We start from the raw sequence: 21,214 nt of genomic DNA, 5'->3' as shown, positions 1-21,214 counted from the left end.
GCAACTTGGGGAAAATTATCTGCAGTATCATAAACAGCAGACTACATCATTTCCTTGATGAATACAACGTCCTAAGCAGAAGCCAGATTGGATTTGTAAAAAATGATCGTACAACAGACCACATTTACACCCTCCACACTCTAATTGACAAACAAGTAAACCAAAACAAAGGCAAAATCTACTCGTGTTTTGTAGACTTCAAGAAAGCATTTGATTCAATTTGGCACGAAGGTCTTTTTTATAAACTAATAGAAAGTGGTATTGGAGGGAAAACATATTATGTTATTAAATCAATGTACACTAAAAACAAATGTGCGGTTAAAATCGGCAAAAAGCAAACAGACTTCTTCTCTCAGGGACGTGGAGTGAAACAGGGCTGCCCAATAAGTCCAACACTATTTAACATCTACATTAATGAATTGGCAAAAACATTAGAAGAATCAGCAGCACCTGGTCTCACCCCACACAACACTGAAATCAAGTGTCTGCTGTACGCAGATGACCTGGTGCTACTGTCTCCCACTAAGGAGGGGTTACAGCAGCATCTAGATCATCTGCACAGGTTCTGCCAGACCTGGGCCCTGTTAATCTAAAATAACCGAATATAATGATATTCCAAAAAAGGTCAGGAAATCAGGATGACAAAATAAATTCTATTTGGACACAGTTCTATTAGAACACACCAAATATTACACGTATCTAGGACTAAATATCAGCAACACAGGTAGCTTTCAGATGGCTGTGAATGAGCTGAGAGACAAAGCAAGAAGAGAATTCTATGCCATTAAAATAATATTAAAATCAAAATTCCAATTAGAAACTGGCTCAAATTTTTCCAATCAGTTATAGAACCAATTGCTCTATATGGCAGCAAAGTAGTTTGGGGTCAACTCTCTAATACTGAATTTACCAAATGGGACAAACATCCAATCGAAATACTGCATGCAGAGTTTTGCAAGACTCTATTGCAAGTGCAAAGAAAAACTCAAAATAACGCATGTAGAGCAGAATTGGGCCAATACCCCCTCCTTATTCGAATAGAAAAAAGAGCCATCAAATTTTACAACCATCTAAAAACAAGTGACCCCAAAACATTCCATCACACAGCTATACTTTGTCAAGAGATGAAACAAGAGAAGAGTCCCCTCAGCCAGCTGGTTCTGAGGCTCAGTTCACTAACCAAAACCAACCTCACAGTGCCTCAGGACAGCACTCAGAAAATCTGGCCCAACCAAATCATCACAAAGCAAAAATAAAAATATATCACCTATTGGAAAGATACCACAAAAATCAAAGTAAACTTCAATGCTATTTGGCTCTAAACAGACAGTACATGGTGGCAGACTATCTGACCACCGTGACTGATAAAAAACTGAGGAAAACAATGACTAGGTACAGACTCAGTGAGCACAGCCTGGCTATAGAGACTGGTCGTCACAGGCAAACCTGGCTGCCCAGAGAGGACAGGCTGTGCTCACTCTGCCCCCGGGGAGAGGTAGAGACAGAGCTGCATTTCCTATTACACTGTGACAAATACTCAGACCTAAGAGAATCTTTCTTTCCCAAAATTATCATTCAGTACAAAGAATTTGAAACTATAAAAGAGGAAGAAGAAATCAAATATTTATTGGGTGAAAAGCCAAATGTGCAATTTTGGCAGCCAAATATGTGTCCTCCTGCCACAACCTGAGGGACAGCCAGTGAAAAGTGTAATGTAATATCAATAATATTTCCTATTTTGTTTTGGCTTTCATACCATGTCATGTGTCCTCTCAGTCATGTTGAGACTGGTCGACTACTATTGCTTTAATGTATTGTTATTCTCATTAATATTGTTGTAGTTGCTGTTGATGGTAATTTCCACTACTACTATTATTATTGCTGTTGGTCCCACCATTTTTGTTATATGTATACTTTGACAATGTAAGTAATTTAACTTGCCATGTCAATAAAGTATATTGAATTGAAGAGAGAGAGAGAGAGAGAGAGAGAGAGAGAGAGAGAGAGAGAGAGAGAGAGAGAGAGAGAGAGAGAGAGAGAGAGAGAGAGAGGAGAGAGAGAGAGAGAGAGAGAGAGAGAGAGAGAGAGAGAGAGAGAGAGAGAGAGAGAGAGAGAAGTTTGAACACTCCTGCCCATTCTCTGTTCCTGGAACACACAGACAAAAGGAAAGGATTTAGCCTGGCATCTGGTTTCTGGGTTCAGCACAATGTTATCTCTCTCTCTCTCTCTATCTCTCGCTCTCTCTCTCTCTCTGTCTCTCTCTCTTACTCTCTCTCTCTCTTACTCTCTCTCTCTCGCTCTCGCTCTCTCTTACTCGCTCTCTCTCTCTCTTACTCTCTCTCTCGCTCTCGCTCTCTCTCTCTGTCTCTGTCTCTGTCTCTGTCTCGGTCTGTCTCTGTCTCTGTCTGTCTGACTCTGGAGGGTTGGGGCTGACTCTGGAGGGTTGGGGACTCTGACTCTCTCTCCATCTCTCTCATTTTCTCTCTCTCTCTCCATCTCTGTGGCTGCCTTTCTCTCTGCCTGCCCAGACTTTAATATGGTTATGATTAGAGACGGGGGCTAAGGGAGGGAGGGAGGGAGGGAGGGAGGGAGTAGGGGTCTCATATTTACTGCAGGGGAAATGGGGGAGGTGCAGTGTAAAGACAAATTGAGAGAACCAAGAGGGAGAGTGGGATCTGAATAGGGCAGAGGAGGGGAGGGGTTGTGTTTGTTTGCATTCGGGCTGAAATATGAAACACAAAAGAAAGCCGGGGACAAAAAGAGAGAGAGAGAAGAATGGAATAAAGTTTTGTCCTCTAACAAATCAGTCCCAGCCTAGCAGCACAGGGCTCTGGCCACCTCCCCTCCTCTCCCCCTCCCTCCTCCTCTCTCTCTCCACCCTCTCCCTCTGGGTCCTCTCTCTCTCTCTCCCTCTCTCGCTCTCCACCCCCTCTCTCTCTCAGTCTGAGGCAGTTGGTTCACTCCGCTGTGCTGTGTGTGTCTGGGATGCAGCAGTGAGAGAGAGAGAGAGCTGAAAGAGAGCTAGAGAGAGAGCTGTGTGTGAGAGAAGGAGCTGTTATTTAGGTCTGTTACAGCAGACAGGGAGCAGCTCGCCCTAGGGCAGGGGGAGACGATAGAGCAACACTGAGCTCAGAGCAGCAGATTCAACTACAGATACAACCAGGCAGGAACCAGCCCTGCATTCCAGCTGAGGGGAAGGGAAAGGGGGAATAGAAACAGAAGTGCCAGCAGGAAAGGAGAGAACAGACGATAGAGAGAGAGAGGGAGAGAAGGAAGGAAGGAAGGAACGAAGGAAAAGGTAGCAGCAGGCAGCAACACATCAGAGCTACAGGAGGGTTTGAACTGGGACCTTCACTGCTGCTGCTACTGTTGTTGTTGTTGTTATTGTTGTACTACGGTGAGGTGACCTAGCTACTCCAGGAAGAAGGAAGGGGGGGTAGCTACAGCAGCAGGGTTAAGCTGTGTGTTCTCAGGAGGTAGGGACTAGGGAGGGGGTACTGTAAACAGCAAAAGGAGGTTGAAAGCACCACCATGTTTGACTGTTATGGAAGCTCTGGGGATGGGCCCCACGCCAGCTATATGATGTCACCAGCCGGGGTGCGTGCATGCTGCGGAAGGCGAGCCCCTTCTTCGCGGGTTGGACCCCTTCGCCTGGACCGGCAGTGCCAGCGTTCAATGTAAGTCAATGGCATCCTGTTTGCATGTCCTGTGTCATGCTCTCCCACTGAGCTAGCTGGCATTGGACTCAGTGTGGGCCGTGGAGGGGTTTTTGTTTACCACAGGCTGTACTGCTCTCAGCTCTGCTAGTGGGCTGACTCTCAGGGCTGTAGGGGCTAGAGACCTGTGTGTGTGTGTGTGTGTGTGTGTGTGTGTGTGTGTGTGTGTGTGTGTGTGTGTGTGTGTGTGTGTGTGTGTGTGTGTGTGTGTGTGTGTGTGTGTGTGTGTGTGTGTGTGTGTGTGTGTGTGTGTGTGTGTGTGTGTGTGTGTGTGTGTGTGTGTGTGTGTGTGTGTGTGTGTGGACAGGAAGAGACTGGTTCTGGAGCCTGTTGGGGCAGCTCCACTAGCTACCCAGGGACAACTAGCTACGATATGATATGCTAGCCTATGTGTGTGTGTTTGTTTGATTTCTGAGTGGCTGCAATGCTAACCCACAGGTTCAGGTTTCACTGTGACAATGCTAACCCACAGGTTCAGGTTTCACTGTGACAATGCTAACCCACAGGTTCAGGTTTCACTGTGACAATGCCAGCCACCTGAGTTTTGACCTTGTCGGGTAGGTTAGGTTCTGTATACAAAACAGACAAGAGTAAGAAAGTACAGATGAAATATTGAGAGGAAGAGAGAGAGGGAAAGGGAGAAACCTGACACTTTGGACAAAATGTCAGCCATCCACATTACATTGGTCTTGCTCCCTTCACAATCACCTCTGTGACAGCTACTAGAGCTTTCCATGTGGAGACTACAATGAGTTTTGAATCTAGTCTTTTTTATATAAAGTAGATTAAAAAGGTGGTCTTCTAAAAACATTTCTTTGCTCCCTGTATTTTTAGTTGGAAGTATTGTTGGTGTTTTATGCTTGTGTGTAAAGATTTTTCTCTGGAGCTAAATAGCTATAAATTAATCAGTAGATGAATTATTGAATGGATAAATGTATGTATAAATTAGTAACTTGGAATGTTGCTAGGCTTCAGAAGAGCCAAAGAAGAGATTTATTTTCTCTCTCTTTTTCTGTGTCAGTGTTCACATTTTTCCTCTCTCGTTCACTACTTTCCAGACTTCAGACACTACTCTGGCTCAAACAACAGGCCTGTCTCAGACAGACAAAACTGGGGTCAATTTCCATAGGCGTCCAGGGGGCCTGTGTGGCTGGGAGAAAGAGAGGGACTGTGGAAAAGAAGGAGTGGGGGTGTGCTGTTCTCTTTTAGGGACCAAGACAGAAATTTACAATCAAGAAGAAATACACAACACACCCTCAAACTACAAACAATCTAAATAGTTTAGTTGTTTGCACACAAACAAGATGTTTGCTTGCTTCTGTTCATGTGTTCCCATTACATTTTTTTAAAATCCTTTTGAAACCCAAATGCTGTGTTGTGTTCACACTGAGGGTTGTTTTTCAGATTTTATTTGTTCAACCTTCTGCTTTTTTGTTCCTTTTTACGGGATCTTGGGGGCAGTCATCTGTCTTCATTACTCCTGAAGACACCAGCGTTTCAGTGGCTGTCATGCACACTGGGCTCTCTTTAATGAAGACAGATGCCCTGTCAGGACAGGGGAGGCCGAGGGGACTCCATGCAGACCAGCCAGCCAGCCAGCCTCTCCTCTCCTCTCCTTTTCTGCTTTGCTTTCTTCTTTCTTTCCTGTTCTCCATTCTTCTCTTCTCTTCTCTTCTCTTCTCTTCTCTTCTCTTCTCTTCTCTTCTCTTCTCTTCTCTCTCTTCTCTCTCTTCTTCTCTCTTCTATCTCTTCTATTTCTTCTCTTCTCTTCTCTTCTCTTCTCTTCTATTCTCTTCTCTTCTCTTCTCTTCTCTTCTCTTCTCTTTCTCTTCTCTTCTTCTTCTCTTCTCTTTCTCTTCTCTTCTCTTCTCTTCTCTTCTCTTCTCTTCTCTTCTTTCTCTCTCTTCTCTTCTCTTCTCTTCTCTTCTCTTCTCTTCTCTTCTCTTCTCTTCTCTTCTCTTCTCTTCTCTTCTCTTCTCTTCTCTTCTCTTCTCTTCTCTTCTCTTCTCTTCTCTTCTCTTCTCTTCTCTTCTCTTCTCTTCTCTTCTCTTCTCCTTCTCTTCTCTTTTTCTCTTCTCTTCTCTCTCTCCTCTCCTCTCTCTCCTCTCTCTCCTCTCCTCTCCTCTCCTCTCCTCTCCTCTCCTCTCCTCTCCTCTCCTCTCCTCTCCTCTCCTCTCTCCTACAACCAGCCAGGGAGCTCTGATGATAACAAGAGATTTGTTTATTTAGTCAGATACCTCACCGCTCTTTCACTCTGATCGACCCACACAACCATTTAAAAAGTAGCCAGTCAGATCCCAAAGTCATTTATTTTTGTTCTTTGTTCCAGGAAATCAAAGAGAACGAACGATCTGTCAGTTGGTGTGCTATGCTAGTGTGTGTGTGTGTCTGTGCTAGTGTGTGTGTGTGTACTGTTTTAGTCCCTCTGTGCTCAATAATCTTAGTAAACAAGGCGAACCTATCCCACACGAGGAGCAGCCATAATAATCTCTCCTTACTGAACCAGTTGCCCCTCATTGTCCTCTGCAATAAGGCAGATGAATTGATGTTTGAGTCTGATCTCTCATTAGGCCTGGCCAGCTGCAGAGCACAGTGACCTGTGTCTTAAATGGCACTTTATTCCTTATATAGTGCACTACTTTTGGCCAGATCCTATGGCCTATGGTCCCTGGTCAAAAGTAGTGCACTATAAAGGGAATAGGGTGCCATTTGGGACACAGCTGAGCCAGGGAGCTAGCAGCAAGCTAAAGAGCTAAACCCTCCAATGTAAAGACACTCAGCTAGGAGAGCTCTACTCAGCTCTACTCTCATAACATTAACAACAATCAGGACTTCTTGACTCTTTTCCCAGGCAGCTGCTTAAAGTGTGACACCATTTCTTAAATGTGGCCTAGATATTCTGTGAGTTTATTTCTATTTGAGGGAGAACTCTAAAATCAGAGTTAATAAAGGTTTAGCATGATTTTATCAAATATGTTTTTCCCACAAATCATTTTTTCTCTATATGCAATCTAAGCATTACCAACATGGTGATTCATTGTGGAGTTATTTTTTGTGATTTTATAAAAATTCTGACATACAGAAAATAAATATCAGTGGGGAAGGTTTCGGATGTCATTGCTGTTAGTTTCAGTCTGTTTAGAATCAAATGGAGTTTTAGTGTGTGGTCATGATCATCTTTCCTGTTTTCTGTCTGGTGGTTGGAGACTGCTACTTTTCTGTCCAATGTCAGAGGTTACAGAGAGGCTATGGGCTGGCCAGTGTCAGATCCACACCATGTGTGGTGTCCTTGTCTGCCTTTTGAGGAGGAGAGAAGAGCCTTTCAAATGGCTGTTATTGTGTAGCCTACTGCTGTTTAAGAGTCTGATGTCATATAGCTGGTAGTACTATGTCAGGGCTGCATGGAAAGGAAAATGGTGAAATGATTTAGACATACGCCAATAAGCTAGAAATGAATCAACTGCCATACTAGATGACATTTGACGAAATGAAGAAAGGTTTATGAGCTTGTCCTTTATTTTCTATGTTACTGTGCTTGGAAGGAGAACACAATTTATCTCTAATTTATGGACAGGAAAAGGATAATGATTTAGTCATACGATAATAATGTATTCATACGTCGATGGTAGCAACATTTGTACGAGATGCCAAATGATGTTGTAAAAAATGTTTAATGCCTTTTGCTTCACTTGTCAGGTTGATCAGTTTATGCAGTAGCTTTATAATCTAATACTGTAGTATTAGAAAAGGGATTATAAACTGGGTGGTTCGAGCCCTGAATGCTGATTGGCTGACAGCCATGGTTTATCAGACAGCATACCAAGGGTATGACAAAACATTTATTTTTACTGTTCTAATTACATTGGTAACCAGTTTATAATAGCAATAAGGCACCTCGGGGTAAGGGCTGTATCCAGGCACTCCGCGTTGCGTCATGCGTAAGAACAGCCCTTAGCCATGGTATATTGGCCATATGTGTAGTCCCCTGTAGCTCAGTTGGTAGAGCATGGCGCTTGCAATGTCAGGGTTGTGGGTTCGTTTCCCACGGGGGGCCAGTATGAAACTGTATGCACTCACTAACTGTAAGTCGCTCTGGATAAGAGCGTCTGCTAAATGACTAAAATGTAATGATATACCACACCTCCTCGTGCCTTATTGCTTAATTATATTTTATGTATTTTAATAACCAACAGAGTCATGTCTACTGTCTGACTGTACCTTGGCCTATTTGGATTGTTTTGACTTTGATATCCCTCTCTCCTTATTGTACTGTCAATATATTCACAATCATGTAATGTGGTAATAACGGATAACACTATTTTAATCAATCAACACACACACACACGCACACACACACACACAACCCCCCACCCCCACACACAAACCTCTTTGTTTTCCCTTAATGTGCTGTTCAATGTGAATTGATGAGCTAATTGAAACAGGCGCTATATCTTTCTGGCTTGGATGGCAAGACAGGATCTGTCCCAAATGGCACCCTGTTCCCTATATAGTGCTCTTCTTTTGACCAGGGGCCCATATGGGTTATATAGGAAATAGGGTGCCATTTGGTATGGGGAACAGACTACTAAGTGGTTCCTGTGACCACTGTCACACCGAGCAGCTCAGATCATTCTCTCTCCTAATGGAACTGCAGATCATTATCTCTTCCTAATGGAACTCTGCAGTTATTTCATTATAATTACAAAAGATTCAATTAAAATATTAGAATGCCTGAGGGGGCAGGACTGTCAATAGATAGTGGGTTGGTTGGTTGGTTAGGAGGGATGGTGAGTGCAGGGTGGGTGGGGAGTGTGTAAAATCAAATCACATCAAATAAAATTGTATTTGTCACATGCGCCGAATACAACAGGTGTAGACCTTACCGTGAAATGCTTACTTACAAACCTTTAACCAACAATGTAGTTCAAGAAATAGAGTTAAGAAAATATTGACTAAATAAACTAAAGTAAAAAATTAAATAAAAAGTAACACAATAAAATAACGAGGCTATATACATTTTACATTTTAGTCATTTAGCAGACGCTCTTATCCAGAGCGACTTACAGGAGCAATTAGGGTTAAGTACCTTGCTCAAGGGCACATCGACAGATTTTTCACCTAGTCGGCTCGGGGATTAGAACCAGCAACCTTTACTGGCTACAACGCTCTTAACCACTAAGCTACCTGCCGCCCCAGTTACAGGGGGTACCGGTACCGAGTCAATGTGCGGGGGTACAGGTTAGTTGAGTTAATTTGTACATGTAGGTAGGGGTGAAGTGACTATGCATAGATAATAAACAGCGAGTAGCAGCAGTGTAAAAACAAGGGGGGGTGGTCAATGTAAATAGTCCGGGTGGCCATTTGATTAATTGTTCAGCAGTCTTATGGCTTGGGGGTAGAAGCTGTTAAGGAGCCTTTTGGACCTAGACTTGACGCTCCGGTACCGTTTGCCGTGCGGTAGCAGAGAGAACAGTCTATGACTTGTGTGAATGGAGTCTTTGACAATTTTTGGGGCCTTCCTCTGACACTGCCTAGAATATAGGTCCTGGATGGCAGTGTTATACTGCGCCGTACGCACTACCCTCTGTAGCGCCTTATGGTTGGATGCTGAGCAGTTGCCATACCAGGCGGTGATGGATGCTCTCGATGGTGCAGCTGTATAACTTTTTGAGGATCTGGGGACCCATGCCAAATCTTTTCAGTCTCCTGAGAAGGAAAAGGTGTTGTCGTGCCCTCTTTACGACTGTCTTGGTGTGTTTGGACCATGATAGTTTGTTGGTGATGTGGACACCAAGGAACTTGAAACTCTCGACCCGCTCCACTGCAGACCCGTCGATGTAAATGGGGGCCTGTTCTGGCCTCCTTTTCCTGTAGTCCACGATTAGCTCCTTTGTCTTGCTCACATTGAGGGAGAGGTTGTTGTCCTGACCTCGTCCCTATAGACTGTCTCATCGTTGTCGGTGATCAGGCCTGCCACTGTTGTGTCGTTAGCAAACTTAATGATGGTGTTGGAGTCGTACTTGGCCATGCAGTCGTGGGTGAACAGGGAGAACAGGAGGGGACTAAGCACACACCCCTGAGGGGCCCCAGTGTTGAGGATCAGAGTGGCAGATGTGTTGTTGCCTACCCTTACCACCTGGGGGCGGCCCGTCAGGAAGTACAGGATCCAGTTCCAGAGGGAGGTGTTTAGTCCCAGGGTCCTTAGCTTAGTGATGAGCTTTGTGGGCACTATGGTGTTGAACGCTGAGCTGTAGTCAATTGACAGCATTCTCACTTAGGGTGTTCCTTTTGTCCAGGTGGGAAAGGGCAGTGTGGAGTGCGATTGAGATTGTGTCATCTGTGGATCTGTTGGGGCGGTATGCGAATTGGAGTGGGTCTAGGGTTTCCGGGATGATGGTGTTGATGTGAGCCATGACCAGCCTTTCAAAGCACTTCATGGCTACCGGCGTGAGTGCTACGGGGCAGTGGTCATTTAGGCAGATTACCTTCACTTTCCTGGGCACAGGGACTATGGTGGTCTGCTTGAAACATGTAGATATTACAGACTCGGTCAGGGAGAGGTTGAAAATGTCAGTGAAGACACTGGCCAGTTAGTCCACGCATGCTCTGAGTACATGTCTTGTAAGGGTAGTCCCGTGTAGCTCAGTTGGTAGAGCATGGCGCTTGCAACGCCAGGGTTGTGGGTTCCATTCCCACGGGGTCCAGTATGAAAAATTAAAAAAATATGTATGCACTCACTAACTGTAAGTCGCTCTGGATAAGAGCGTCTGCTAAATGACTAAAATGTAAATGTAATGTCCTGGTAATCCGTCTGGCCCCGCGGCCTTGTGAATGTTGACCTGTTTAAAGGTCTTGCTCACATCGGCTATGGAGCACGTGATCACACAGTTGTCCGGAACTGCTGGTGCTCTCATGCATGCTTCAGTGTTGCTTGCCTCGAAGCAAGCATAACATGCATTTAGCTCATCTGGTAGGCTCACGTCACTGGGCAGCTCGCGGCTGGGTTTCCCTTTGTAGTCCGTAATAGTTTGCAAACCCTGCCACATCCGACTAGCATCAGAGCCGGTGTAGTAGGATTCAATCTTAGTCCTGTATTGACGCTTTGCCTGTTTGATGGTTCATCTGAGGGCATAGCGGGATTTCTTATAAGCGTCCGGATTAGTGTCCCGCTCCTTGAAAGTGGCAGCTCTAGCCTTTAACCCGGTGCGGATGTTGCCTGTAATCCATGATTTCTGGTTGGGATATGTACGTACGGTCACTGTGGGGACAACGTCGTCGATGCACTTATTGATGAAGCCGGTGACTGAGGTGGTGTACTCCTCAATGCCATTGGATGAATCCCGGAACATATTCCAGTCTGTGCTAGAAAAACAGTCCTGGAGCGTAGCATCCGCGTCATCTGACCACTTCCGTATTGAGCGAGTCACTGTGTGCGTGTGTGTGTCTGTTCATACGTTCTGGCCTGTGTCTGTATATGTGTGTGTGTGGTATGTCTGCATGCCTGCATCTGTGTGTGTGAGAAAGACTGGGTAGGGGTGAGGGGAACATAGCGTGGCAGGCAGCTGCAGGCATGTGGACAAGTCAGTCAGTTCTGTGCTGTGATGACATACATAAACCCTGTTGATCCCATCAAGATCATGTCAAATGAAAGTGTACAAGTTAAAAGAAAAATAAAACACTAATATACTGTATCTTGATTACATAAGTATTCAACACCCCGAGTCAATAGAATAACCTTTGGCAGCGAATACAGCTGTGAGTCTTTCTGGGTAAATCTCTAAGAGCTTTGCAGACCTGGATTGTACAATATTTGCACATTATTATTTTAAAAATGATTGAGGTCTGTGAAGTTGGTTCTTGATCATTTTTAGACAGCCGTTTTCAAGTCTTGCCATAGATTTTCAAGCCAATTTAAGTCAAAACTGTAACTAGGCCACTCAGGAACATTCAATGTTGTCTTGGTAAACAACTCCAGTGTATATTTAGTCTTGTGTTTTATGTTATTGTCCTGCTGAAAGGTGAATTTGTCTCCCGGTGTCTGTTGGAAAGCAGACTGAATCAGATTTTCCTCTAGGATTTTGCCTGTGCTTAGCTCTATTCTGTTTCTATTTACCCTAAAAAACTCCCTAGTTCTTGCCGATGACAAGCATACCCATAACATAATGCAGCCACCACCATGCTTTAAAATATGAAGAGTGGTACTCAGTGATGTGTGTTGTTGGATTTGCCCCAAACATAACGCTTTGTATTCAGGACATAAAGTTAATTTCTGTGCCACATTTTTTGCAGTTTTACTTTAGTTCCTTATTGCAAACAGGATGCATGTTTTGAAATATTTTTATTCTGTACAGGCTTCCTTCTTTTCACTCTGTCATTTAGGTTAGTATTGTGGAGTAACTACATTGTTCCATACTCAGTTCTTTGTAGTGACTGGGTGTATTGAAACACCATCCAAAGTGTAGTTAATATTGACTCAAGACATTTCAGCTTTTCATTTGTAATTAATTTAATTAATTTCAAAAAACATAATTCCACTTTGACATTATGGGGTATTGTGTGTAAACTAGTGACACAAATCTCAATGCAATCCATTTTAAATTCAGGCTGTAACACAACAAAATGTGGAAAAAGTCAAGGGGTGTGAATACTTTCTGAAGGCACTGTATGTTCTCAGAATATGTAAGGGATAATCAAAGAGGGGCTATGTGTTCTATGTCAAATAGAATGCTGTGGTAGCCATGCTGGTTAAGTGTGCCTTGAATTCTAAATAAATCACAGACAGTGTCACCAGCAAAGCACCCCCACACCATAACACCTCCTCAATGCTTTACGTGGGAACTACACATGCAGAGATCATCTGTTCACCCACACTGCGTCTCACAAAGACACGGCGGTTGGAACCAGAAATCTCAAATTTGGACTCCAGACCAAAGGACACATTTCCACCGGTCTAATGTCCATTGCTCGTGTTTCTTGGCCCAAGCAGGTCTCTTCTTCTTATTGGTATCCTTTAGTAGTGGTTTCTTTGCAGCAATCAACCATGAAGGCCTGATTCACACAGTCCCCTCTGAACAGTTGATGTTGAGATGTGTCTGTGACTTGAAATCTGTGAAGCATTTATTTGGGCTGCGATTTCTGAGGCTGGTTACTCTAATGAACTTATCCTCTGCAGCAGAGGTAACTCTGGGTCTTCCGTTCCTGTGGTGGTCCTCATGAGAGCCAGTTTCATCATAGCGCTTGATGGTTTTTGTGACTGCACTTGAAGAAACTTTAAAAGTTATTGAAACCTTCCGTATTGACTGACCTTCATGTCTTAAAGTAATGATGGACTGTCGTTTCTCTTTGCTTATTTCAGCTGTTCTTGCCAAAATATGTACTTGGTCTTTTACCAAATAGGGCTATCTTCACAACACAACTGATTGGCTCAAACGCATTAAGGCACACCTGTTAATTGAAATGCATTCCAGGTGACTACCTCATGAAGCTGGTTGAGAGAATGCCAATAGTGTGCAAAGCTGTCATCAAGGCAAAGGGTGGCTATTTGAAGAATCTGAAATATACAAATATATTTTGATTTGTTTAACACTTTTTTGGTTACTACATGATTCCATATGTGTTATTTCATAGTGTTGATGTCTTCACTATTATTCTACAATGTAATTTTTTTTTTTTACAAATAAAGAAAAACCCTTGAATGAGTAGGTGTGTCCAAACTTTTGACTGGTAGTGTAGGTGACCTGAAGAAGTGATATTGTAACATCAGGTGTGCTTTTCATTTGTTTATGTACAGTACAGTAGGTTCACCAGCTGACTTCTATCAAGACACCCATGTCAACTGGATTCCCACTGTGTAGATGAGCAATGCTGCAGCGGCATCAGTTTCTACTGTGTAGATGAGCAATGCTGCAGCGGCATCAGTTTCTACTGTGTAGATGAGCAATGCTGCAGCGGCATCAGTTTCTACTGTGTAGATGAGCAATGCTGCAGCGGCATCAGTTTCTACTGTGTAGATGAGCAATGCTGCAGCGGCATCAGTTACTACTGTGTAGATGAGCAATGCTGCAGCGGCATCAGTTTCTACTGTGTAGATGAGCAATGCTGCAGCGGCATCAGTTTCTACTGTGTAGATGAGCAATGCTGCAGCTGCATCAGTTTCTACTGTGTAGATGAGCAATGCTGCAGCGGCATCAGTTTCTACTGTGTAGATGAGCAATGCTGCAGCGGCATCAGTTTCTACTGTGTAGATGAGCAATGCTGCAGCGGCATCAGTTACTACTGTGTAGATGAGCAATGCTGCAGCTGCATCAGTTTCTACTGTGTAGATGAGCAATGCTGCAGCGGCATCAGTTTCTACTTCTACTATTTTGTCCTTTTCCAGATATGAAAGGAGACATCCCTCAGTTAGACAAATGGTTGTCATATGCTGTGCCTTGGTCAGTCTGAATTATTCAGTTGTGCCATTTGAGTAGAGAGCACCTTCACCTTTTCGTCATGACAAAAGTGCCCCCTTAAACCGAATGAAGGGTGTAGCAATAACTGCTGATTAAACAGAAACACAGTTTCATAGTAATTTATATATATGTACACATAAATATATATAAATGCAATTTGGAACATGTGCAATAGTATTGTGTGAGTTAAGCTATTCTCTGCTTCAGATGCAATGTCAAGGGATGCATTGCAAATGCCCATAAGGCTTATGCCATCATACTGTAGGCCAGTGGTACCCAACTCTGTTCCTCGAGTACCCCCAACAGTACACATTTTTATTGTAACCTCGGATTTAACTTGTTAACTAATCATCATAGCCCGTTTGCATAAAACATCTTAAGTGTTTTCCTTAACTTTCTGACCAGACCGGACGTGCCGTGTGCGCGAGCGTTGCAAAATAAATGTACACATACTGTACATGTTATTCAATAATTGCACCCACACTGCTCGCGCACGTCAGCGAGCGTCTGCGATGCCAGGCGCTAAAATAGAACTTGGTTCTATTTGTGACGCTTGACGCGCTGCAAGTCCTGCCTTTCCCATCTCCTCATTGGTTTTTAGGAGCATATACCCACGTGGGTGATTGAAAGATGAACTGAGGCCCACACTCCAGTCCAGTTGTCGGTGGTAATGCATCTTATAGTTGGTTGCCAACCGACATATCAAGTCCAAAGAAGAAGAAGAACCCTGAAGGAGGAGAGAACTAGAAACTCACTCGGTTTACCCTTTTATCTGTGGATTAATTGTCGGAGTAGAGGACCTTGTGCATTTCAGGTAAAATAACAACCCAATGTTTATATCCCATGATTAATTAGCTAGCAACAGCAAGCTAGCAAGCTAAATTGCCATAAATGTTTAATGCTTTTCAACCTGTCCCGAAGTTAACATAGTTGGTTCAGAGTTGTTTTGATATTTCAACCTGCCTGTCCTGATCACATCTGGTGTGGGTGGACAAAATCAACATGCGCCCTATGGCGCACGAGGACGGCAGGTTTTACCTTAAGGAATCATTTCCCCTTACCTAAGGGAATTGTTTAAAGGCGTTGTATAGGGACTCTCTAACGTTTTCCTTAGGTAAGGGCATACTTAAGGAGTTTATGGTAGTTTGAAGGCATGTAAGGTAGAAAGAGTCTCTGGTTACCATGGAGACAACCTGATTCACTGATTCAACATTTCCTCAAAGAGATCACATTTATTTTGGGAGATCGCAAAATAGAACCTTTACAATGAAGACAGGAGAAACAAATTGATTCAGAAGATAATAAAACACATTTCTTTTAGTTACTTTTTTCTGAACTTGTTTCTATTACTTTTTAGCACATCAAGCTAACTCACACTACATGACCAAAAACATTTGGACACCTGCACGTGGGCATTAATATGGAGTTGGTCCCTCCTTTGCTGCTATAACAGCCTCCACTCTTCTGGGAAGGCTTTTGGGGACTTGCTTCCATTCAGCCACAAGCGAATTAGTGAGGTCGGGCACTGATGTTGGGCGATTTGGCCTGGCTCAATTCATCCCAAAGGTGTTCGATGGGGTTGAGGTCAGGGCTCTGTGCAGGCCAGTCAAGTTCTTCCACACCGATCTCGACAAGTAATTTCTGTATGGACCTCGCTTTGTGCACGGGGGCATTGTCATGCTTGAACAGGAAAGGGCCTTCCCCAAACTGTTGCCACAAAATTGGAAGCACAGAATCGCCTAGAATGTCATTGTATGCTGTAGTGTTAAGATTTCCCTTCACTGGAACTAAGGGGCCTAGCCCGAGCCATGAAAAACAGCCCCAAAACATTATTCCTCCTCCACCAAACTGTACAGTTGTCACTATGCAATTGGGCAGGTAGCGTTTTCCTGGCATCTGCAAAACCCAGATTCGTCAGTCGAACTGCCAGATGGTGAAGCGTGATTAATCACTCCAGAGAACGCTTTTCCACTGCTCCAGAGTCTAATGGCGGCGAGCTTTACACCACTCCAGCTGACGCTTGGCATTGCGCATGATGATCTTAGGCTTGTGTGCGGCAGGTAGCTTAGTGGTTAAGAGCGTTGTGCCAGTAACGAAAGGTCGCTGGTTCTAATCCCCGAACCGACTAGGTGAAAAATCTGTTGATGTGCCCTTGAGCAAGGCGCTTAACCCTAATTGCTCCTGTAAGTCGCTCTGGATAAGAGCGTCTGCTAAATGACTAAAAATGTTTTCTTTTTAAATGTGTGCGGCTACTCAGCCATGGAAACCCATTTCATGAAGCTCCCAACGAACAGTGCTTGTGCTGATGTTGCTTCCAGAGGCAGTTTGGAACTCGGAAGTGAGTGTTGCAACCGAGGACAGACGATTTTTACGTGTGCTAAGTACTCTCAGCCAGCAAACACTATTGTGTCTGAGCCCTTAGAAGACAAGGCTAGCCAGTGCATGTGAGGTGACTAATACAGGCTATGGTGATTAGACTGACAGGCAGATCTGTTGTATTAACAGTTTACAGTGTGACTGCCTGTAGATGGGCTATAAGCTGTTATGACAGCACAGAGCTGGATTCCAGCAAGGGACTGTGGAATCTAGCCTGGGATGTCCTGCTTAACCCTAACCCTCTCTGGCTGTCTGTCTGTGGATCTGACATAGCAGTCCCAGCGCCAGGGATTTGGTTTATGGGCACACAGACACGAGCGAGGACTTACACACACTCGGACGTACGCGCTCACACACGTATGCGTGCGCACACACACACTCACACACACAGGAAGATTTACATCTTCTCATTTGCACCCAAGTCCAACAACCACATACAGCCAACCAGACAAGCCTTACAATAACTTGGATCCAGGATGTGTGTTATTTTTAGCCTGTACTTTCTATAAAAAGTTTGTCTACTATTCCTGCACTGACCTAGTAGATGTCTAATAGAAGTATATTAAGGCCTCTACATGTCTTTGTCGCACACCAAGGTTATTATAGTAAATGAAAAATGAAACTAAATGAAAAAAATTTGTAAACTGAAATAAAATATTTAAGAAATACATTTGAAAAACTAAAACTATACTGAAACTATTATATTTGACTGCAAAACTAACTAAAATGAAATAAAAAGCATAATAAATTATGTTTATTTTTATTTGCTTTCCCTTCTAAACTTTAAAGGCTTGTTTTTCTAATGGGGTTTTCGAGCTTCTGAATCTGGCAGGTACATTCTGCCAGGAGATGGCGTTACAAATAGGCCTAGCTTGTGCATCACTATTATGCTACTAGCTATGACCAGTGGAAATGCATGGTAACAGGGAAGAAATCCAAGGGTGAGCATGGAGCGTGATCAATGGCGGCAGCAAACTCAAAACCAGTGGTCAGTTGAAAACGGAAAAGCCCCATATGGGATTATTTTGAGTACATTGCTGGGAAAGACAAAAGTAAATGTATTGTCAGAAGATACTACATTCTTAGAAAAAATGAGAACCCTTTTGGGTTCCAGGTAGAATCCTTTTGGGTTCTATGTAGAACCATCTGTAGAAAGGGTTCTACATGGAACCCAAAAGGGTTCTACCTGCAACCAAAAATGGTTCTTCAAATGGTTCTCCTATGGGAACAGTCAAAGAACCTTTTAAGGTTCTAGATAGCACCTTTTTTTCTAAGAGTGTAGTGCGTGGTACAGAGATCAAAGGGGGAAAAAACGACCAACTTAAAGATTCACCTGATCAGTGCCCCCAAAGAAGCATACAAACAATTTGAGGATAAAGACAAGGTGAGACAGCCACCAGCTAGCAGTAACGTTAGCTACACGTCAACATTGCCAACGACAACCTCTTCCTGAGGAAAACCAACTTTAGCATTGTGCTTGAAAAGAGCAGAAACGTGGCAACATTCCAATGAGCATAAAAATAGAGAAGCATTGGTGCAGTTATTCAATGAGTCTGGCAAGTCCACAAGACTGTGTGAGGAGCCATCCTTCTGAAAATTCAACGAGACACTTGATCCTAAATTCAAAACTCCTGGAGCTGATAGAGTAAATGGGTTGATTGCTTTGCAAATGGATACAGCAACCCAGAAAGTTAAGGAGATTCTGAAAGAGGCAAGAAAAGTAACCCTGTGTGTTGACTGATGGAGCAAGAAAGGACTGTTTTGTTTATGGGCATATCAGCATGCTTCTACCACCCCTCCTCCAGCAAGGCACAGCAAATATACCTGATTCAACTCATTGAGGTTCTGGGCCCCGTTGCATAAAACATCTTAAGTCAATTTCCCCCTTATCTATTCCCCTCAAAGTTTCCTTACCTGTCAGTTGCACAAAACATTTTAAGGTGAATTTCCCCACTTAAATTAAGTGAAGAAGTTAAGGGTGCCCATGAGGTCCCTTAAGGTTCCTTAAGCGCTTCATTCAGTATGGATGTCAATGTAAACAGCATTTGTGGAGGTGAATGTTGCTTTCCTCTGCCCTGTTTGCAAAAGGAAAACATCAACCAGCTAGCTAGGTGTATAGCTAGCTAGCTACTTAGCTATTCAATGAAAGGTGCACAATCCATGTCTACAAAGCTCCAACCTCAAGTTACACAACTAACCATAACCCCAACCTCAAGTTATACAACTAACGTAACCTCAAGTTAAATAACTTACCTTAACCCTAACCTCAAATTACACAACTAACCCCAACCCCAAGTTACACAACTAACCCTAACCCCAATCTCAAGATACACAACTAACCTTAACCCTAACCCCAACCTCAAATTACACAACTAACCCTAACCCCAACCTCAAGTTACACAACTAACCCTAACCCCAACCTCAAATTACACAACTAACCCCAACCCCAAGTTACACAACTAACCCTAACCCCAACCTCAAGATACACAACTAACCTTAACCCTAACCCCAACCTCAAGTTACACAACTAACCCTAACCCTAACCTCAAGTTACACAACTAACCCTAACCCCAACCTCAAATTACACAACTAACCCTAACCCCAACCTCAAGTTACACAACTAACCTTAACCCTAACCCCAACCTCAAGTTACACAACTAACCCTAACCTCAAGTTACACAACTAACCCTAACCCCAACCTCAAATTACACAACTGTGTCCCAAATGGCACCCTATGTAGGGACATAGTGCACTACCTTTGTGATAGTGGTGCACTATATAGGGAATAGGGGGAATAGGGTTCCATTTGGGACAGAGTCCATGACTCATATGAGGATGGAAGGAAGGTGAGGGCTTTCAAAGAGCTTGGTTTGAATGGTTTGCAGTGCTACGACAAGTCAAGGACCTATTTCTATTGTGGTCCTCAAAATACTTTCACAAACAGAGTGCTTTGACCGGTTGGTTGGTGGGCACAAAGGAAGTGTCTCTTGCTGCCACCCATCCCTGTTGGCATTGTGCTTGTTTCAGGCAGATCGCTCAAGATTGACTTTGAAATTGGACGTCTGTCCATGTCTTGTGGACGTCGGGAAATGCCTTCAAAACAGTGAGCGATATTACCAACAGGGAGCGATATTACCAACAGTGAGCGATATTACCAACAGTGACTGATAATACAAACAGTGAGCACTATTACCAACAGTGAGCGATATTACCAACAGTGAGCGATATTACCAACAGTGAGCGCTATTACCAACAGTGAGCGCTATTACCAACAGTGAGTGATATTACCAACAGTGAGCGATATTACCAACAGTGAGCGCTATTACCAACAGTGAGCGCTATTACCAACAGTGAGCGCTATTACCAACAGTGAGCGATATTACCAACAGTGAGCGCTATTACCAACAGTGAGCTCTTTTACCAACAGTGAGCGCTATTACCAACAGAGAGCGATATTACCAACAGTGAGCGCTATTACCAACAGTGAGCGCTATTACCAACAGTGAGCGATATTACCAACAGTGAGCGCTATTAAACCAACAGTGAGCGCTAGTACCAACAGTGAGCGCTATTACCAACAGTGAGCGCTATTACCAACAGTGAGCGATATTACCAACAGTGAGCAATATTACCAACAGTGAGCGATATTACCAACAGTGAGCGCTATTACCAACAGTGAGCGCTATTACCAACAGTGAGCGCTATTACCAACAGTGAGCGCTATTACCAACAGTGAGCGATATTACCAACAGTGAGTTTAGCATCTGAACTCAAATTGGTAAAACCGTGAGATCTTGTTGCTTGTTTACTGTGAGCGGAGTTTGCCTGTGAGGCTCTTTTCCCCACTCTGCTGAGGCGTTGGCACTGGGCAGCCACGTGTGTGTGTGAGTGTGTGTAAGTGTGTGTGTCAGTCTGGAACCATGTGTGAGCTCAGTGTGAGTGGAGAGGTTCTGTTACCAGCGTGTTATTGACTGACGGCTTGGCTCCACTGTTGCCAGGGTCCACTGTTATGAGAGGCTCAGGCCAGACATGGAGAGAGGGAGGGAGAGTCCAGGAGAGTCCACTCTGTGTGAATGGGTTGGGTTTACGCAGCAGACAGACAGTGTTTGGCATCGAGCGCAAGTGGTGTGTATTCATCCTCATTATCTCAGCAGAGTGGTGGAGAGTGACTGGGGCTTGGGTTGGGCTGGGGCCGGGCCGGGGCAGGCTTGGGCGAAGCACCACAGGTACTGTGCCATATAGCCACTGCCATCTCTGCTGTGTGTGTGTTTTGGAAGTGTGATCACTGATGAAGAACGTGTTGCCATGACTATCTGCATTAAAAGGTGTGCCTTTTAGAACAAAAAAAACAACAGTTTTTTTGTGTTTGTGTGCATGCGTGTGTGTGTGTGCGTGTGCATATGTATGTGTGTGTGTGTGTGTGTGTGTGTGTATTTGAGTGTGTGGGTACCTTGGCTCAGTACTACAGGTCTCAGCGGGCCCTAGGAACACTGTCTGCCAACATCAGAACTGCATTCACACCCAAACACACACTTCAAGTGACCTGGCTCAATCCTCTCAGTCTTCTACTCCTAACATCCATCTTTCTCAATGGAAGTGTGCTGTAGTCAGCTTGTGAACAGGCAGAGTGATTATCAGACAGCTAGCTACCCATTTAGCGTTAGCAACATC

At 43.9% G+C, this 21,214-nt stretch overlaps 1 pseudogene across 1 annotated transcript in view; it reads left to right on the top strand.

Annotated features, from left to right (window-relative positions):
- Positions 1 to 3,531: 3,531 nt before the first annotated feature.
- Positions 3,532 to 21,214, top strand: part of LOC311148216 (retinoic acid receptor gamma-A-like) — a 40,140-nt pseudogene continuing 22,457 nt past the window's right edge. Inside the window, exon 1 of the transcript XR_014615642.1 lies at positions 3,532 to 3,677. The product of XR_014615642.1 is annotated as a retinoic acid receptor gamma-A-like (transcript). The remainder of the gene's footprint in view (positions 3,678 to 21,214) is intronic.

This window comes from Coregonus lavaretus (genome assembly GCF_964263955.1).
Source record: "Coregonus lavaretus genome assembly, chromosome: 20".
Classification (NCBI taxonomy): domain Eukaryota; kingdom Metazoa; phylum Chordata; class Actinopteri; order Salmoniformes; family Salmonidae; genus Coregonus; species Coregonus lavaretus.
Note: the sequence above shows the minus strand (reverse complement) of the source record. Positions and strands in the feature narration are given on the sequence as shown.